This window comes from Schistocerca serialis, chromosome 3, assembly GCF_023864345.2.
Source record: "Schistocerca serialis cubense isolate TAMUIC-IGC-003099 chromosome 3, iqSchSeri2.2, whole genome shotgun sequence".
NCBI lineage: Eukaryota > Metazoa > Arthropoda > Insecta > Orthoptera > Acrididae > Schistocerca > Schistocerca serialis.
The window spans coordinates 1,090,229,131-1,090,251,052 of record NC_064640.1 but is presented as its reverse complement, the minus strand read 5'-3'; positions in this window follow the sequence as shown (position 1 = coordinate 1,090,251,052).

Sequence of the window (21,922 nt, the reverse complement as noted above, 5' to 3'; positions counted from 1 at the left end):
TTAATTCCGATGCTATATCTGTGTTTCGTCATGAATAAGAAGGTCCAAGGGATACAGTAAACCTGAAGTGAAGCATCGGAATCTATAACTAGTGTCGCATGAATGGTTCAGATCATAGATAGTAGGAAGAGCCAGTCTTCTTGTACTTAAGTCGGCATTGTGCCCTTTGTATTTAATTCCTATGCAATTTCTCTGTTTCGTCGTCAATAAGAAGGTCCAAGGGATACAGTAAACTTGAAGTGGGGCATCGGAATCCATAACTAGTGTCACAGGCATGGTTCAAATCATAGACAGTAAGAAGAGCCAGTCTTCTTGTACTTAAGTCGTCATTGTGCCTTTTGTGTTAATTCCGATGCAATTTCTGTGCTTCGTCGTCAATAAGAAGGTCCAAGGGATACAGTAAACCTGAAGTGAAGCATCGGAATCTATAACTAGTGTCACAGGAATGGTTCAAAACATAGACAGTAAGAAGAACCAGTCTTCTTATACTAAAGTCGGCATTGTGGATTTTGTATTTAATTCCGATGCAATTTCTGTAATTCGTCGTCAATAAGAAGGTCCAAGGGATGCAGTAAACCTGAAGTGAAGCAACGGAATCTATAACTAGTGTCACAGGAATGGTTCAAAAGATAGACAGTAAGAAGAGGCAGTCCTCTTGTACTTCAGTCGGCATTGTGCCTCTTGTATTTAATTTTGATGCAATTCCTGTGTTTCGTCGTCAATAAGAAGGACCATGGGATACAGTAAACTTGAAGTGAAGCATCGGAATCTATAACTAGTGTCACAGGAATGGTTCAAATCATAGACAGTAAGAAGATCCAGTCTTCTTGTACTTAAGACGGCATTGTGCCTTTTGTATTTAATTCCGTTGCAAATTCTGTGTTTCATCATCAATAAGAAGGTCCAAGGGATACTGTAAACATATGGTGAAGAATCGGAATCTGAAACTGTTGTCAAAGGAGATGTTCAAATCATAGACAGTAAGAAGAGCCAGTCTTCTTGAACTTAAGTCAGCATTGTGCCTTTTGTATTTGATTCCGATGCAATTTCTGTGATCCGTCGTCAATAAGAAGGTCCAAGGGATGCAGTAAACCTAAAGTGAAGCATCGGAATCTATAACTAGTGTCACAGGAATGGTTCAAAACATAGACAGTAAGAAGAGCCAGTCATCTTGTACTTAAGCCGGCATTGTGGCTTTTGTATTTATTCTGATGCAATTTCTGTGTTTCGTCGTCAATAAGAAGGTCCAAGGGAAACAGTAATCCTGACGTGAAGCACCGGAATATATAAGTATTGTCACAGGAATGCTTCAAAACATAGACACTAAGAAGAGTCAGTCTTCTTGTACTTAAGCCGGCATTGTGCCTTTTGTATTTCATTCCGATGCAATTTCTGTGTTTCATCGTCAATAAGAAGGTCCAAGGGATACAGTAGACATATAGTGAAGCATCGGAATCTAAAACTGGTCTCACAGGAAATGATCAGAACATAGCCAGTAAGAAGAGTCCGTCTTCTTGTACTTAAGTCGGCATTGTGCCTTTTGTACTTAATTCCGATGTAACATCTGTGTTTCATCAACAATAAGAAGGTCCAAGGGATACAGTAGACATATAGTGAAGCATCGGAATCTAAAACAGGTCTCACAAGAAATGTTCAAACATAGTCAGTACGAAGAGTCGTTCTTCTTGTACTTAAGTCGGCATTGTGCCTTTTGTATTTAATTCCGATGCAATTTCTTTGTTTCGGCATCAATAAGAATGTCCAAGGGATACAGTAAATTTGAAGTGAGGCATCGGAATCCGTAACTAGAGTCACAGGAATGGTTCAAACATATACAGTAAGAAGAGCCAGTCGTCTTGTACATAAGTCGGCATTGTACCTTTTGTATTTAATTCCGATGCAATTTCTGTGCTTCGTCGTGAATAAGAAGGTCCAAGGATACCGTAAACCTGAAGTGAAGCATCGGGAACTATAACTTGTGTCACAGGAATGGTTCAAATCATAGACAGTAAGAAGAGTCAGTCTTCTTGTACTTAAGTCGGCATTGAGCCTTTTGTATTTAATTCCGATGCAATTTCTGTGATTCCTCGTCAATAAGAAGGTCAGAGGGATACAGTAAACCTGAAGTGAAGCATCGGAATCTATAACTAGTGTAACAGGAATGGTTCAAAACATAGTCAGTAAGAAGTGTCAGCATTCTTGTACTTATATCGGCATTGTGCTTTCTGTATTTAATTCCGATGTAATTTCTGTGTTTAATCGTCAATAAGAACGTCCAAGGGAAACAGTAAACCAGAAGTGTGGCATCGGAATCTATAACTAGTGTCACAGAAATGGTTCAAATCATAGACAGTAAGAGGAGCCAGTCTTCTTGTACTTAAGTCGGCATTGAGCCTTTTGTATTTAATTCCGTTGCAATTTCTGTATTTCGTCGTCAATAAGAAGGTCCAAGGGATACAGTAAACATATAGTGAAGCATCGGAATCTAATACTTGTCTCACAGGAAATGTTCGAAACATAGTCAGTAAGAAGAGTCAGTCTTCTTGTACCTAACTTGGCATTGTGCCTTTTGAATTTAATACCGATGCAATTTCTGTGTTTCGTCGTCAATAAGAAGGTCCAAGGGATACAGTAAACCTGAAGTGTAGCATCGGAATCTATAACTAGTGTCACAGGAATGGTTCAAATCATGGACAGTAAGAAGAGCCAGTCCTCTTGTACTTAAGACGGCATTGTGCCTTTTGTATTTAATTCCGATGCAATTTCTGTGTTTAATCGTCAATAAGAAGGTCCAAGGGATGCAGAAAACTTGAAGTGAGGCATCGGAATCCGTAACTAGAGTCACAGGAATGGGTCAAACATATACAGTAAGAAGAGCCAGTCTTCTTGTACTTAAGTCGGCATTGTGCCTTTTGTATCTAATTCCGATGCAAATTCTGTGTTTCATCATCAATAAGAAGGTCCAAGGGATACAGTAAACATATGGTGAAGCATCGGAATCTAAAACCGTTGTCAAAGGAGATGTTCATATCATAGACAGTAAGAAGAGCCAGTCTTCTTGTACTTAAGTCAGCATTGTGCCTTTTGTATTTGATTCCGATGCAATTTCTGTGATTCGTCGTCAATAAGAAGGTCCAAGGGATACAGTATATCTGAAGTGAAGCATCGGAATCCAAAACTGGTCTCACATGAAATGTTCAAAACATAGTCAGTAAGAAGAGTCAGTCTACTTGTACCTAAGTTGGCATTGTGCCTTTTGTGTTTAATTCCGATGCAATCTCTGTGTTTTGGTCGTCAATAAGACGGTCCAAGGGTTACAGTAAACCTGAAGTGAAGCATCGGAATCTATAACTAGTGTCACCGGAATGGTTCAAAACATAGACAGTAAGAAGAGCCGGACTTCTTGTACTTAAATCGGCATTGTGCCTTTTGTAGTTAATTCCGATGCAATATCTGTGTTTCGTCGTGAATAAGAAGGTCCAAGGGATACAGTGAACCTGAAGTGAAGCATCGGAATCTATAACTAGTGTCGCATGAATGGTTCAGATCATAGATAGTAGGAAGAGCCAGTCTTCTTGTACTTAAGTCGGCATTGTGCCCTTTGTATTTAATTCCTATGCAATTTCTCTGTTTCGTCGTCAATAAGAAGGTCCAAGGGATACAGTAAACCTGAAGTGGGGCATCGGAATCCATAACTAGTGTCACAGGCATGGTTCAAATCATAGACAGTAAGAAGAGCCAGTCTTCTTGTACTTAAGTCGTCATTGTGCCTTTTGTGTTAATTCCGATGCAATTTCTGTGCTTCGTCGTCAATAAGAAGGTCCAAGGGATACAGTAAACCTGAAGTGAAGCATCGGAATCTATAACTAGTGTCACAGGAATGGTTCAAAACATAGACAGTAAGAAGAACCAGTCTTCTTATACTAAAGTCGGCATTGTGGATTTTGTATTTAATTCCGATGCAATTTCTGTAATTCGTCGTCAATAAGAAGGTCCAAGGGATGCAGTAAACCTGAAGTGAAGCAACGGAATCTATAACTAGTGTCACAGGAATGGTTCAAAAGATAGACAGTAAGAAGAGGCAGTCCTCTTGTACTTCAGTCGGCATTGTGCCTCTTGTATTTAACTTTGATGCAATTCCTGTGTTTCGTCGTCAATAAGAAGGACCATGGGATACAGTAAACTTGAAGTGAAGCATCGGAATCTATAACTAGTGTCACAGGAATGGTTCAAATCATAGACAGTAAGAAGATCCAGTCTTCTTGTACTTAAGACGGCATTGTGCCTTTTGTATTTAATTCCGTTGCAAATTCTGTGTTTCATCATCAATAAGAAGGTCCAAGGGATACAGTAAACATATGGTGAAGCATCGGAATCTAAAACTGTTGTCAAAGGAGATGTTCAAATCATAGACAGTAAGAAGAGCCAGTCTTCTTGTACTTAAGTCAGCATTGTGCCTTTTGTATTTGATTCCGATGCAATTTCTGTGATCCGTCGTCAATAAGAAGGTCCAAGGGATGCAGTAAACCTAAAGTGAAGCATCGGAATCTATAACTAGTGTCACATGAATGGTTCAAAACATAGACAGTAAGAAGAGCCAGTCATCTTGTACTTAAGCCGGCATTGTGGCTTTTGTATTTATTCTGATGCAATTTCTGTGTTTCGTCGTCAATAAGAAGGTCCAAGGGAAACAGTAATCCTGACGTGAAGCACCGGAATATATAAGTATTGTCACAGGAATGCTTCAAAACATAGACACTAAGAAGAGTCAGTCTTCTTGTACTTAAGCCGGCATTGTGCCTTTTGTATTTCATTCCGATGCAATTTCTGTGTTTCATCGTCAATAAGAAGGTCCAAGGGATACAGTAGACATATAGTGAAGCATCGGAATCTAAAACTGGTCTCACAGGAAATGATCAGAACATAGCCAGTAAGAAGAGTCCGTCTTCTTGTACTTAAGTCGGCATTGTGCCTTTTGTACTTAATTCCGATGTAACATCTGTGTTTCATCAACAATAAGAAGGTCCAAGGGATACAGTAGACATATAGTGAAGCATCGGAATCTAAAACAGGTCTCACAAGAAATGTTCAAACATAGTCAGTACGAAGAGTCGTTCTTCTTGTACTTAAGTCGGCATTGTGCCTTTTGTATTTAATTCCGATGCAATTTCTTTGTTTCGGCATCAATAAGAATGTCCAAGGGATACAGTAAATTTGAAGTGAGGCATCGGAATCCGTAACTAGAGTCACAGGAATGGTTCAAACATATACAGTAAGAAGAGCCAGTCGTCTTGTACATAAGTCGGCATTGTACCTTTTGTATTTAATTCCGATGCAATTTCTGTGCTTCGTCGTGAATAAGAAGGTCCAAGGATACCGTAAACCTGAAGTGAAGCATCGGGAACTATAACTTGTGTCACAGGAATGGTTCAAATCATAGACAGTAAGAAGAGTCAGTCTTCTTGTACTTAAGTCGGCATTGAGCCTTTTGTATTTAATTCCGATGCAATTTCTGTGATTCCTCGTCAATAAGAAGGTCAGAGGGATACAGTAAACCTGAAGTGAAGCATCGGAATCTATAACTAGTGTAACAGGAATGGTTCAAAACATAGTCAGTAAGAAGTGTCAGCATTCTTGTACTTATATCGGCATTGTGCTTTCTGTATTTAATTCCGATGTAATTTCTGTGTTTAATCGTCAATAAGAACGTCCAAGGGAAACAGTAAACCAGAAGTGTGGCATCGGAATCTATAACTAGTGTCACAGAAATGGTTCAAATCATAGACAGTAAGAGGAGCCAGTCTTCTTGTACTTAAGTCGGCATTGAGCCTTTTGTATTTAATTCCGTTGCAATTTCTGTGTTTCGTCGTCAATAAGAAGGTCCAAGGGATACAGTAAACATATAGTGAAGCATCGGAATCTAATACTTGTCTCACAGGAAATGTTCGAAACATAGTCAGTAAGAAGAGTCAGTCTTCTTGTACCTAAGTTGGCATTGTGCCTTTTGAATTTAATACCGATGCAATTTCTGTGTTTCGTCGTCAATAAGAAGGTCCAAGGGATACAGTAAACCTGAAGTGTAGCATCGGAATCTATAACTAGTGTCACAGGAATGGTTCAAATCATGGACAGTAAGAAGAGCCAGTCCTCTTGTACTTAAGACGGCATTGTGCCTTTTGTATTTAATTCCGATGCAATTTCTGTGTTTAATCGTCAATAAGAAGGTCCAAGGGATGCAGAAAACTTGAAGTGAGGCATCGGAATCCGTAACTAGAGTCACAGGAATGGGTCAAACATATACAGTAAGAAGAGCCAGTCTTCTTGTACTTAAGTCGGCATTGTGCCTTTTGTATCTAATTCCGATGCAAATTCTGTGTTTCATCATCAATAAGAAGGTCCAAGGGATACAGTAAACATATGGTGAAGCATCGGAATCTAAAACCGTTGTCAAAGGAGATGTTCATATCATAGACAGTAAGAAGAGCCAGTCTTCTTGTACTTAAGTCAGCATTGTGCCTTTTGTATTTGATTCCGATGCAATTTCTGTGATTCGTCGTCAATAAGAAGGTCCAAGGGATACAGTATATCTGAAGTGAAGCATCGGAATCCAAAACTGGTCTCACATGAAATGTTCAAAACATAGTCAGTAAGAAGAGTCAGTCTACTTGTACCTAAGTTGGCATTGTGCCTTTTGTGTTTAATTCCGATGCAATCTCTGTGTTTTGGTCGTCAATAAGACGGTCCAAGGGTTACAGTAAACCTGAAGTGAAGCATCGGAATCTATAACTAGTGTCACCGGAATGGTTCAAAACATAGACAGTAAGAAGAGCCGGACTTCTTGTACTTAAATCGGCATTGTGCCTTTTGTAGTTAATTCCGATGCAATATCTGTGTTTCGTCGTGAATAAGAAGGTCCAAGGGATACAGTGAACCTGAAGTGAAGCATCGGAATCTATAACTAGTGTCGCATGAATGGTTCAGATCATAGATAGTAGGAAGAGCCAGTCTTCTTGTACTTAAGTCGGCATTGTGTCCTTTGTATTTAATTCCTATGCAATTTCTCTGTTTCGTCGTCAATAAGGAGGTCCAAGGGATACAGTAAACCTGAAGTGGGGCATCGGAATCCATAACTAGTGTCACAGGCATGGTTCAAATCATAGACAGTAAGAAGAGCCAGTCTTCTTGTACTTAAGTCGTCATTGTGCCTTTTGTGTTAATTCCGATGCAATTTCTGTGCTTCGTCGTCAATAAGAAGGTCCAAGGGATACAGTAAACCTGAAGTGAAGCATCGGAATCTATAACTAGTGTCACAGGAATGGTTCAAAACATAGACAGTAAGAAGAACCAGTCTTCTTATACTAAAGTCGGCATTGTGGATTTTGTATTTAATTCCGATGCAATTTCTGTAATTCGTCGTCAATAAGAAGGTCCAAGGGATGCAGTAAACCTGAAGTGAAGCAACGGAATCTATAACTAGTGTCACAGGAATGGTTCAAAAGATAGACAGTAAGAAGAGGCAGTCCTCTTGTACTTCAGTCGGCATTGTGCCTCTTGTATTTAATTTTGATGCAATTCCTGTGTTTCGTCGTCAATAAGAAGGACCATGGGATACAGTAAACTTGAAGTGAAGCATCGGAATCTATAACTAGTGTCACAGGAATGGTTCAAATCATAGACAGTAAGAAGATCCAGTCTTCTTGTACTTAAGACGGCATTGTGCCTTTTGTATTTAATTCCGTTGCAAATTCTGTGTTTCATCATCAATAAGAAGGTCCAAGGGATACAGTAAACATATGGTGAAGCATCGGAATCTAAAACTGTTGTCAAAGGAGATGTTCAAATCATAGACAGTAAGAAGAGCCAGTCTTCTTGTACTTAAGTCAGCATTGTGCCTTTTGTATTTGATTCCGATGCAATTTCTGTGATCCGTCGTCAATAAGAAGGTCCAAGGGATGCAGTAAACCTAAAGTGAAGCATCGGAATCTATAACTAGTGTCACATGAATGGTTCAAAACATAGACAGTAAGAAGAGCCAGTCATCTTGTACTTAAGCCGGCATTGTGGCTTTTGTATTTATTCTGATGCAATTTCTGTGTTTCGTCGTCAATAAGAAGGTCCAAGGGAAACAGTAATCCTGACGTGAAGCACCGGAATATATAAGTATTGTCACAGGAATGCTTCAAAAATAGACACTAAGAAGAGTCAGTCTTCTTGTACTTAACCCGGCATTGGGCCTTTTGTATTTCATTCCGATGCAATTTCTGTGTTTCATCATCAATAAGAAGGTCCAAGGGATACAGTAGACATATAGTGATGCATCGGAATCTAAAACTGGTCTCACAGGAAATGATCAGAACATAGCCAGTAAGAAGAGTCGGTCTTCTTGTACTTAAGTCGGTATTGTGCCTTTTGTACTTAATTCCGATGTAACATCTGTGTTTCATCAACAATAAGAAGGTCCAAGGGATACAGTAGACATATAGCGAAGCATCGGAATCTAAAACAGGTCTCACATTAAATGTTCAAACATAGTCAGTACGAAGAGTCGTTCTTCTTGTACTTAAGTCGGCATTGTGCCTTTTGTATTTAATTCCGATGCAATTTATTTGTTTCGGCATCAATAAGAATGTCCAAGGGATACAGTAAATTTGAAGTGAGGCATCGGAATCCGTAACTAGAGTCACAGGAATGGTTCAAACATATACAGTAAGAAGAGCCAGTCGTCTTGTACATAAGTCGGCATTGTACCTTTTGTATTTAATTCCGATGCAATTTCTGTGCTTCGTCGTAAACAAGAAGGTCCAAGGATACCGTAAACCTGAAGTGAAGCATCGGAAACTATAACTTGTGTCACAGGAATGGTTCAAATCATAGACAGTAAGAAGAGTCAGTCTTCTTGTACTTAAGTCGGCATTGAGCCTTTTGTATTTAATTCCGATGCAATTTCTGTGATTCATCGTCAATAAGAAGGTCAGAGGGATACAGTAAACCTGAAGTGAAGCATCGGAATCTATAACTAGTGTAACAGGAATGGTTCAAAACATAGTCAGTAAGAAGTGTCAGCCTTCTTGTACTTATATCGGCATTGTGCCTTTTCTATTTAATTCCGATGCAACTTCTGTGTTTCATCGTCAATAAGAAGGTCCAAGGGATACAGTAGAAATATAGTGAAGCATCGGAATCTAAAACTGGTCTCACAGGAAATGTTCAAACCATAGTCAGTATGAAGAGCCAGTCTTCTTGTACTTAAGTCGGCATTGTGCTTCCTGTATTTAATTCCGATGCTATTTCTGTGTTTAATCGTCAATAAGAACGTCCAAGGGAAACAGTAAACCAGAAGTGTGGCATCGGAACCTATAACTAGTGTCACAGGAATGGTTCAAATCATAGACAGTAAGAAGAGCCAGTCTTCTTGTACCTAAGTCGGCATTGTGCCTTTTGTATTTAATTCCGATGCAATTTCTGTGTTTCGTCGTCAATAAGAAGGTCCAAGGTATACAGTAAACCTGAAGTGAAGCATCGGAATCTATAACTAGTGTCACTGGAATGGTTCAAACATAGACAGTAAGAAGAGCCAGACTCCCTGTACCTAAGTCGGCATTGTGCCTTTTGTGTTTAATTCCGATGCAATTTCTGTGTTTCGTCGTCAATAAGAAGGTCCAAGGGTTACAGTAAACCTGAAGTGAAGCATCGGAATATATAACTAGTGTCACCGGAATGTTTCAAAACATAGACAGTAAGAAGAGCCGGACTTCTTGTACTTAAGTCGGCATTGTGCCTTTTCTAGTTAATTCCGATGTAATATCTGTGTTTCGTCGTCAATAAGAAGGTCCAAGGAATACAGTAAACCTGAAGTGAGGCATCGGAATCAATAACTAGTATCACAGGAATGGTTAAAATCATAGACAGTAAGAAGAGCCAGTCTTCTTGTACTTAAGTCGGCATTGTGCTTTTCGTATTTAATTCCAATGCAATTTCTGTAATTCGTCGTCAATAAGAAGGGCCAAGGGATGCAGTAAACCTGAAGTGAAGCAACGGAATCTATAACTAGTGTCACAGGAATGGTTCAAAACATAGACAGTAAGAAGAGGCAGTCCTCTTGTACTTCGGTCGGCATTGTGCCTTTTGTATTTAATTCCGATGCAAATTCTGTGTTTCATCGTCAATAAGAAGGTCCAAGGGATACAGTAAACATATAGTGAAGCATCGGAATCTAAAACTGTTCTCAAATGAGATGTTCAAATCATAGACAGTAAGAAGAGCCAGTCTTCTTGTACTTAAGTCAGCATTGTGCCTTTTGTGTTTGATTCCGATGCAATTTCTGTGATTCGTCGTCAATAAGAAGGTCCAAGGGATGCAGTAAACCTAAAGTGAAGCATCGGAATCTATAACTAGTGTCACAGGAATGGTTCAAAACATAGACAGTAAGAAGAGCCAGTCATCTTGTACTTAAGCCGGCATTGTGGCTTTTGTATTTATTCTGATGCAATTTCTGTGTTTCGTCGTCAATAAGAAGGTCCAAGGGAAACAGTAAAACTGATGTGAAGCATCGGAATATATAAGTATTGTCACAGGAATGCTTCAAAACATAGACAATAAGAAGAGCCAGTCTTCTTGTACTTAAGTCGGCATTGTACCTTTTGTATTTAATTCCGATGCAATTTCTGTGCTTCGTCGTGAATAAGAAGGTCCAAGGATACCGTAAACCTGAAGTGAAGCATCGGAAACTATAACTAGTGTCTCAGGAATGGTTCAAATCATAGACAGTAAGAAGAGTCAGTCTTCTTGTACTTAAGTCGGCATTGAGCCTTTTGTATTTAATTCCGATGCAATTTCTGAGATTCATCGTCAATAAGAAGGTCAGAGGGATACAGTTAACCCGAAGTGACGCATCGGAATCTATAACTAGTGTAACAGGAATGGTTCAAAACATAGTCAGTAAGAAGTGTCAGTCTTCTTGTACTTATATCGGCATTGTGCCTTTTCTATTTAATTCCGATGCCACTTCTGTGTTTCATCGTCAATAAGAAGGTCCAAGGGAGACAGTAAACATATAGTGAAGCATCGGAATGTAATACTGGTCTCACAGGAAATGTTCGAAACATAGTCAGTAAGTAGAGTCAGTCTTCTTCTACCTAAGTTGGCATTGTGGCTTTTGAATTTAATTCCGATGCAATTTCTGTGTTTCGTCGTCAATAAGAAGGTCCAAGGGATACAGTAAACCTGAAGTGTAGCATCGGAATCTATAACTAGTGTCACAGGAATGGATCAAATCATAGACAGTAAGAAGAGCCAGTCCTCTTGTACTTAAGACGGCATTGTCCTTTTTGTATTTAATTCCGATGCAATTTCTGTGTTTAATCGTCAATAAGAAGGTCCAAGGGATACAGTAAACTTAAAGTGAGGCATCGTAATCCGTAACTAGAGTCACAGGAATGGTTCAAACATATACAGTAAGAAGAGCCAGTCTTCTTTTACTTAAGACGGCATTGTGCCTTTTGTATTTAATTCCGATGCAATTTCTGTGTTTCGTCGTCAATAAGTAGGTCCAAGGGATACAGTAAACCTGAAGTGAAGCATCGGAATCCAAAACTGGTCTCACAGGAAATGTTCATAACATAGTCAGTAAGAAGAGTCAGACTTCTTGTACTTAAGTCGGCATTGTGCCTTTTGTATTTAATTCCGATGCAATTTCTGTTTTTCGTCGTCAATAAGAAGGTCCAAGGTATACAGTAAACCTGAAGTGAAGCATCGGAATCTATAACTAGTGTCACTGGAATGGTTCAAACATAGACAGTAAGAAGAGCCAGACTCCCTGTACCTAAGTCGGCATTGTGCGTTTTGTGTTTAATTCCGATGCAATTTCTGTGTTTTGTCGTCAATAAGAAGGTCCAAGGGTTACAGTAAACCTGAAGTGAAGCATCGGAATATATAACTAGTGTCACCGGAATGGTTCAAAACTTAGACAGTAAGAAGAGCCGGACTTCTTGTACTTAAGTCGGCATTGTGCCTTTTCTAGTTAATTCCGATGCAATATCTGTGTTTCGTCGTCAATAAGGAGGTCCAAGGGATACAGTAAACCTGAAGTGAAGCATTGGAATCTATAACTAGTGTCGCAGGAATGGTTCAGATCATTGACAGTAGGAAGAGCCAGTCTTCTTGTACTTAAGTCGGCATTGTGTCTTTTGTATTTAATTCCTATGCAATTTCTCTGTTTCGTCGTCAATAAGAAGGTCCAAGGGATACAGTAAACCTGAAGTGGGGCATCGGAATCCATAACTAGTGTCACAGGCATGGTTCAAAACATAGACAGTAAGAAGAGCCAGTCTTCTTGTACTTAAGTCAGCATTGTGCCTTTTGTGTTAATTCCGATGCAATTTCTGTGTTTCGTCGTCAATAAGAAGGTCCAAGGAATACAGTAAACTTGAAGTGAGGCATCGGAATCAATAACTAGTATCACAGGAATGGTTCAAATCATAGACAGTAAGAAGAGCCAGTCTTCTTGTACTTAAGTCGGCATTGTGCTTTTCGTATTTAATTCCAACGCAATTTCTGTAATTCGTCGTCAATAAGAAGGTCCAAGGGATGCAGTAAACCTGATGTGAATCAACGGAATCTATAACTAGTGTCACAGGAATGGTTCAAAACATAGACAGTAAGAAGAGGCAGTCCTCTTGTACTTCAGTCGGCATTGTGCCTCTTGTATTTAATTGTGATGCAATTCCTGTGTTTCGTCGTCAATAAGAAGGACCATGGGATACAGTAAACTTGAAGTGAAGCATCGGAATCTATAACTAGTGTCACAGGAATGGTTCAAAACATAGACAGTAAGAAGGCCAGTCTTCTTGTACTTAAGTCAGCATTGTGCCTTTGGGTTAATTCCGATGCAATTTCTGTGTATCGTCGTCAATAAGAAGGTCCAAGGAATACAGTAAACCTGAAGTGAGGCATCGGAATCAATAACTAGTGTCACAGGAATGGTTCAAAACATAGACAGTAAGAAGATCCAGTCTTCTTGTACTTCAGTCGGCATTGTGCCTTTTGTATTTAATTCCGATGCAAATTCTGTGTTTCATCGTCAATAAGAAGGTCCAAGGGATACAGTAAACATATAGTGAAGCATCGGAATCAAAAACTGTTCTCAAATGAGATGTTCAAATCATAGACGGTAAAAAGAGCGATCTTCTTGTACTTAAGTCAGCATTGTGCCTTTTGTGTTTGATTCCGATGCAATTTCTGTGATTCGTCGTCAATAAGAAGGTCCAAGGGATGCAGTAAACCTAAAGTGAAGCATCGGAATCTATAACTAGTGTCACAGGAATGGTTCATAACATAGACAGTAAGAAGAGCCAGTCATCTTGTACATTAGCCGGCATTGAGGCTTTTGTATTTATTCTGATGCAATTTCTGTGTTTCGTCGTCAATAAGAAGGTCCAAGGGAAACAGTAAACCTTACGTGAAACATCGGAATATATAAGTATTGTCACAGGAATGCTTCAAAACATAGACACTAAGAAGAGCCAGTCTTCTTGTACTTAAGCCGGCATTGTGCCTTTTGTATTTCATTCCGATGCAATTTCTGTGTTTCATCGTCAATAAGAAGGTCCAAGGGATACAGTAGACATATAGTGAAGCATCGGAATCTAAAACTGGTCTCACAGGAAATGATCAGAACATAGTCAGTAAGAAGAGTCGGTCTTCTTGTACTTAAGTCGGCATTGTGCCTTTTGTACTTACTTCCGATGCAACATATGTGTTTCATCAACAATAAGAAGGTCCAAGGGATACAGTAGACATATAGTGAAGCATCGGAATCTAAAACAGATCTCACAGGAAATGTTCAAACATAGTCAGTACGAAGAGTCGTTCTTCTTGTACTTAAATCGGCATTGTGCCTTTTGTATTTAATTCCGATGCAATTTCTGTGTTTCGGCGTCAATAAGAAGGTCCAAGGAATACAGTAAATTTTTAAGTGAGGCATCGGAATCCGTAACTAGAGTCACAGGAATGGTTCAAACATATACAGTAAGAAGAGCCAGTCCTCTTGTACATAAGTCGGCATTGTACCTTTTGTATTTAATTCCGATGCAATTTCTGTGCTTCGTCGTGAATAAGAAGGTCCAAGGGATGCCGTAAACCTGAAGTGAAGCACCGGAAACTATAACTAGTGTCACAGGAATGGTTCAAATCATAGACAGTAAGAAGAGTCAGTTTTCCTGTACTTAAGTCGGCATTGAGGCCTTTGTATTTAATTCCGAAGCGATTTCTGAGATTCATCGTCAATTAGAAGGTCAGAGGGATACAGTAAACCTGAAGTGAAGCATCGGAATCTATAACTAGGGTCACAGGAATGGTTCAAAACATAGTCAGTAAGAAGTGTCAGTCTTCTTGTACTTATGTCGGCATTGTGCCTTTTGTATTTAATTCCGATGCAACTTCTGTGTTTCATCGTCAATAAGAAGGTCCAAGGGATACAGTAGACATATAGTGAAGCATCGGAATCTAAAACTGGTCTCACAGGAAATGTTCAAACCATAGTCAGTATGAAGAGCCAGTCTTCTTGTACTTAAGTCGGCATTGTGCTTCCTGTATTTAATTCCGATGCAATTTCTGTGTTTAATCGTCAATAAGAACGTCCAAGGGAAACAGTAAACCAGAAGTGTGGCATCGGAACCTATAACATGTGTCACAGGAATGGTTCAAAACATAGACAGTAAGAAGAGTCAGACTTCTTGTACTTAAGTCAGCATTGTGCCTTTTATATTTAATTCCGATGCCATTTCTGTGTTTCGTCGTCAATAAGAAGGTCCAAGGGATACAGTAAACCCGAAGTGAAACATCGGAATCTATAACTAGTGTCACTGGAATGGTTCTAATCATAGACAGTAAGAGGAGCCAGTCTTCTTGTACTTAAGTCGGCATTGTTCCTTTTGTATTTAATTCCGTTGCAATTTCTGTGTTTCGCCGTCAATAAGAAGGTCCATGGAGACAGTAAACTTATAGTGAAGCATCGGAATGTAATACTGGTCTGACAGGAAGTGATCGAAACATAGTCAGTAAGTAGAGTCAGTCTTCTTCTACCTAAGTGGGCATTGTGCCTTTTGAATTTAATTCCGATGCAATTTCTGTGTTTCGTCGTCAATAAGAAGGTCCAAGGGATACAGTAACCCTGAAGTGTAGCATCGGAATCTATAACTAGTGTCACAGGAATGGTTCAAATCATAGACAGTAAGAAGAGCCAGTCCTCTTGTACGTAAGACGGCATTGTGCCTTTTGTATTTAATTACGATGCAATTTCTGTGTTTAATCGTCAATAAGAAGGTCCAAGGGATACAGTAAACTTAAAGTGAGGCATCGGAATCCGTAACTAGAGTCACAGGAATGGTTCAAACATATACAGTAAGAAGAGCCAGTCTTCTTTTACTTAAGACGGCATTGTGCCTTTGGCATTTAATTCCGATGCAATTTCTGTGATTCGTCGTCAATAAGAAGGTCCAAGGGATACAGTAAACCTGAAGTGAAGCATCGGAATCCAAAACTGGTCTCACAGGAAATGTTCAAAACATAGTCAGTAAGAAGAGTCAGTCTTCTTGTACTTAAGTCGGCATTGTGCCTTTTGTATTTAATTCCGATGCAATTTCTGTGTTTCGTCGTCAATAAGAAGGTCCAAGGTATACAGTAAACCTGAAGTGAAGCATCGGAATCCATAACTAGTGTCACTGGAATGGTTCAAACATAGACAGTAAGAAGAGCCAGTCTCCCTGTACCTAAGTCGGCATTGTGCCTTTTGTGTTTAATTCCGATGCAATTTCTGTGTTTCGTCGTCAATAAGAAGGTCCAAGGGTTACAGTAAACCTGAAGTGAAGCATCGGAATCTATAACTAGTGTCACCGGAATGGTTCAAAACATAGACAGTAAGAAGAGCCGGACTTCTTGTACTTAAGTCGGCATTGTGCCTTTTCTAGTTAATTCCGATGCAATATCTGTGTTTCGTCGTCAATAAGAATGTCCAAGGGATACAGTAAACCTGAAGTGAAGCATTGGAATCTATAACTAGTGTCGCAGGAATGGTTCAGATCATAGACAGTAGGAACAGCCGGTCTTCTTGTACTTAAGTCGGCATTGTGCCTTTTGTATTTAATTCCTATGCAATTTCTCTGTTTCGTCGTCAATAAGAAGGTCCAAGGGATACAGTAAACCTGAAGTGGGGCATCGGAATCCATAACTAGTGTCACAGGCATGGTTCAAAACATAGACAGTAAGAAGAGCCAGTCTTCTTGTACTTAAGTCAGCATTGTGCCTTTGGGTTAATTCCGATGCAATTTCTGTGTATCGTCGTCAATAAGAAGGTCCAAGGAATACAGTAAACCTGAAGTGAGGCATCGGAATCAATAACTAGTATCACAGGAATGGTTCAAAACATAGACAGTAAGAAGAGGCAGTCTTCTTGTACTTCAGTCGGCATTGTGCCTCTTGTATTTAATTTTGATGCAAATCCTGTGTTTCGTCGTCAATAAGAAGGACCATGGGATACAGTAAACTTGAAGTGAAGCATTGGAATCTATAACTAGTGTCACAGGAATGGTTCAAAACATAGACAGTAAGAAGATCCAGTCTTCTTGTACTTAAGGCGGCATTGTGCCTTTTGTATTTAATTCCGATGCAAATTCTGTGTTTCATCGTCAATAAGAAGGTCCAAGGGATACAGTAAACATATAGTGAAGCATCGGAATCTAAAACTGTTCTCAAATGAGATGTTCAAATCATAGACAGTAAAAAGAGCGATCTTCTTGTACTTAAGTCAGCATTGTGCCTTTTGTGTTTGATTCCGATGCAATTTCTGTGATTCGTCGTCAATAAGAAGGTCCAAGGGATGCAGTAAACCTAAAGTGAAGCATCGGAATCTATAACTAGTGTCACAGGAATGGTTCAAAACATAGACAGTAAGAAGAGGCAGTCATCTTGTACTTAAGCCGGCATTGTGGCTTTTGTATTTATTCTGATGCAATTTCTGTGTTTCGTCGTCAATAAGAAGGTCCAAGGGAAACAGAAAACCTTACGTGAAACATCGGAATATATAAGTATTGTCACAGGAATGCTTCAAAACATAGACACTAAGAAGAGCCAGTCTTCTTGTACTTAAGCCGGCATTGTGCCTTTTGTATTTCATTCCGATGCAATTTCTGTGTTTCATCGTCAATAAGAAGGTCCAAGGGATACAGTAGACATATAGTGAAGCATCGGAATCTAAAACTGGTCTCACAGGAAATGTTCAGAACATAGACAGTAAGAAGAGTCAGTCTTCTTGTATTTAAGTCGGCATTGTGCCTTTTGTATTTCATTCCGATGCAATTTCTTTGTTTCGTCGTCAATAAGAAGGTCCAAGGGATACTGAAAACCTGAAGTGTAGCATCGGAATCTATGACTAGTGTCACAGGAGTGGTTCAAATCATTGACAGTAAGAAGAGTCAGTCCGCTTGTACTTAAGACGGCATTGTGCCTTTTGTATTTAATTCCGATGCTATTTCTGTGTTTAATCGTCAATAAGAAGGTCCAAGGGATGCAGAAGACATATAGTGAAGCATCGGAATCTAAAACAGGTCTCACAGGAAATGTTCAAACATAGTCAGTACGAAGAGTCGTTCTTCTTGTACTTAAGTCGGCATTGTGCCTTTTGTATTTAATTCCGATGCAATTTCTGTGTTTCGGCGTCAATAACAAGGTACAAGGAATACAGTAAATTTGAAGTGAAGCATCGGAATCCGTAACTAGAGTCACAGGAATGGTTCAAACATATACAGTAAGAAGAGCCAGTCCTCTTGTACATAAGTCGGCATTGTCCCTTTTGTTTTTAATTACGATGAAATTTCTGTGCTTCGTCGTGAATAAGAAGGTCCAAGGGATACCGTAAACCTGAAGTGAAGCATCGGAAACTTTAACTAGTGTCACAGGAATGGTTCAAATTATAGACAGTAAGAAGAATCAGTCTTCTTGTACTTAAGTCGGCATTGAGGCTTTTGTATTTAATTCCGATGCAATTTCTGAGATTCATCGTCAATAAGAAGGTCAGAGGGATACAGTAAACCTGAAGTGAAGCATCGGAATCTATAACTAGGGTCACAGGAATGGTTCAAAACATAGTCAGTAAGAAGTGTCAGTCTTCTTGTACTTATGTCGGCATTGTGCCTTTTGTATATAATTCCGATGCAACTTCTGTGTTTCATCGTCTATAAGAAGGTCCAAGGTATACAGTAGACATATAGTGAAGCATCGGAATCTAAAACTGGTCTCACAGGAAATGTTCAAACCATTGTCAGTATGAAGAGCCAGTCTTCTTGTACTTAAGTCGGCATTGTGCTTCCTGTATTTAATTCCGATGCAAATTCTGTGTTTAATCGTCAATAAGAACGTCCAAGGGAAACAGTAAACCAGAAGTGTGGCTTCGGAAGCTATAACATGTGTCACAGGAATGGTTCAAAACATAGACAGTAAGAAGAGTCAGACTTCTTGTACTTAAGTCAGCATTGTGCCTTTTATATTTAATTCCCATGCCATTTCTGTGTTTCGTCGTCAAAAAGAAGGTCCAAGGGATACAGTAAACCCGAAGTGAAACATCGGAATCTATAACTAGTGTCACAGGAATGGTTCAAATCATAGACAGTAAGAGGAGCCAGTCTTCTTGTACTTAAGTCGGCATAGTGCCTTTTGTATTTAATTCTGTTGCAATTTCTGTGTTTCGTTGTCAATAAGAAGGTCCAAGGGAGACAGTAAACTTTATAGTGAAGCATCGGAATGCAATACTGGTCTCACAGGAAATGATCGAAACATAGTCAGTAAGTAGAGTCAGTCTTCTTCTACCTAAGTTGGCATTGTGCCTTTTGAATTTAATTCCGATGCAATTTCTGTGTTTCGTCGTCAATAAGAAGGTCCAAGGGATACAGTAAACCTGAAGTGTAGCATCGGAATCTATAACTAGTGTCACTGGAATGGTTCAAACATAGACAGTATGAAGAGCCAGTCTCTCTGTACCTAAGTCGGCATTGTGCGTTTTGTGTTTAATTCCGATGCAATTTCTGTGTTTCGTCGTCAATAAGAAGGTCCAAGGGTTACAGTAAACCTGAAGTGAAGCATCGGAATCTATAACTAGTGTCACCGGAATGGTTCAAAACATAGACAGTAAGAAAAGCCGGACTTCTTGTACTTAAGTCGGCATTGTGCCTTTTCTAGTTAATTCCGATGCAATATCTGTGTTTCGTCGTCAATAAGAATGTCCAAGGGATACAGTAAACCTGAAGTGAAGCATTGGAATCTATAACTAGTGTCGCAGGAATGGTTCAGATCATAGACAGTAGGAAGAGCCAGTCTTCTTGTACTTAAGTCGGCATTGTGCCTTTTGAATTTAATTCCTATGCAATTTCTCTCTTTCGTCGTCAATAAGAAGGTCCAAGGGATACAGTAAACCTGAAGTGGGGCATCGGAATCCATAACTAGTGTCACAGGCATGCTTCAAAACATAGACAGTAAGAAGAGCCAGTCTTCTTGTACTTAAGTCAGCATTGTGCCTTTTGTGTTAATTCCGATGCAATTTCTGTGTTTCGTCGTCAATATGAAGGTCCAAGGAATACAGTAAACCTGAAGTGAGGCATCGGAATCAATAACTAGTATCATAGGAATGGTTCAAATCATAGACAGTAAGAAGAGCCAGTCTTCTTGTATTTAAGTCGGCATTTTGCTTTTTGTATTTAATTCCGATGCAATTTCTGTGTTTCGTTGTCAATAAGAAGGTCCAAGGGATACAGTGAACCTGAAATGAAGCATCGGAATCTATAACTAGTGTCACTGGAGTGGTTCAAAACATAGACAGTAAGAAGAACCAGTCTTCTTGTAGTAAAGTCGGCATTGTGGCTTTTGTATTTAATTCCGATGCAATTTCTGTAATTCGTCGTCAATAATAAGGGCCAAGGGCTGCAGTAAACCTGAAGTGAAGCATCGGAATCTATAACTAGTGTCACAGGAATGGTTCAAAACATAGGCAGTAAGAAGAGGCAGTCTTCTTGTACTTAAGTCGGCATTGTGCCTTTTGTATTTAAATCCGATGCAATTTCTGTGTTTCATCGTCAATAAGAAGGTCCAAGGGATACAGTAAACGTTTAGTGAAGCATCGGAATCTATAACTGGTCTCACAGGAAATGTTCAAAACATAGTCAGTAAGAAGAATCAGTCTTCATGTACTTAAGTCGGCATTGTGCCTTTTGTATTTAATTCCGATGTAATTTCTGTGTTTCATCGTCAATAAGAAGGTCCAAGGGATACAGTAAACACATAGTGAAGCATCGAAGTCTAAAACTGGTCTCACAGGAAATGTTCAAAACATAGTCAGTAAGAAGAGTCAGTCTTCTTGTACTTAAGTCGGCATTGTGCCTTTTGTATTTCATTCCAATGCAATTTTTGTGTTTCATCGACAATAAGAAGGTCCAACGAACACAGTAAACATATAGTGAAGCATCGGAATTTAATACTGGTCTCACAAAAAATGTTCAAAATATAGTCAGTAAGAAGAGTCACTCTTCTTGCACTTAAGTCGGCATTGTGACTTTTTTGTTTAATTCCCATGCAACTTCTGTGTTTCATCGTCAATAAGAAGGTCCAAGGGATACAGTAGACATATAGTGAAACATCGGAATCTAGAACTGGTCTCACAGGAAATGTTCAAACCATAGTCAGTAAGAAGAGTCACTCTTCTTGCACTTAAGTCGGCATTGTGCCTTTTTTATTTAATTCCCATGCAACTTCTGTGTTTCATCGTCAATAAGAAGGTCCAAGGGATACAGTAGACATATAGTGAAACATCGGAATCTAGAACTGGTCTCATAGGAAATGTTCAAACCATAGACAGTAAGAAGAGTCAGTCTTCTTGTATTTAAGTCGGCATTGTGCCTTTTGTATTTAAGTCCGATGCAATTTCTTTGTTTCGTCGTCAATACGAAGGTCCAGGGGATACTGTAAACCTGAAGTGAGTCATCGGAATCTATAACTAGTGTCACAGGAATGGTTCAAATCATAGACAGTAAGAAGAGCCAGTCCTCTTGTACTTAAGACGGCATTGTGCCTTTTGTATTTAATTCCGATGCAACTTCTGTGTTTAATCGTCAATAAGAAGGTCCAAGGGATACAGTAAACTTAAAGTGAGGCATCGGAATCCGTAACTAGAGTCACAGGAATGGTTCAAACATATACAGTAAGAAGAGCCAGTCTTCTTTTACTTAAGACGGCATTATGCCTTTTGTATTTAATTCCGGTGCAATTTCTGTGATTCGTCGTCAATAAGAAGGTCCAAGGGATACAGTAAACCTGAAGTGAAGCATCGGAATCCAAAACTGGTCTCACAGGAAATGTTAAAAACATAGTCAGTAAGAAGAGTCAGTCTTCTTGCACTTAAGTCGGCATTGTGCCTTTTGTATTTAATTCCGATGCAATTTCTGTGATTCGTCGTCAATAAGAAGGTCCAAGGTATACAGTAAACCTGAAGTGAAGCATCGGAATCTGTAACTAGTGTCACTGGAATGGGTCAAACATAGACAGTAAGAAGAGCCAGTCTCCCTGTACCTAAGTCGGCATTGTGCCTTTTGTGTTTAATTCCGATGCAATTTCTGTTTTTCGTCGTCAATAAGAAGGTCCAAGGGTTACAGTAAACCTGAAGTGAAGCATCGGAATCTATAACTAGTGTCACCGGAATGGTTCAAAACATAGACAGTAAGAAGAGCCGGACTTCTTGTACTTAAGTCGGCATTGTGCCTTTTCTAGTTAATTCCGATGCAATATCTGTGTTTCGTCGTCAATAAGAATGTCCAAGGGATACAGTAAACCTGAAGTGAAGCATTGGAATCTATAACTAGTGTCGCAGGAATGGTTCAGATCATAG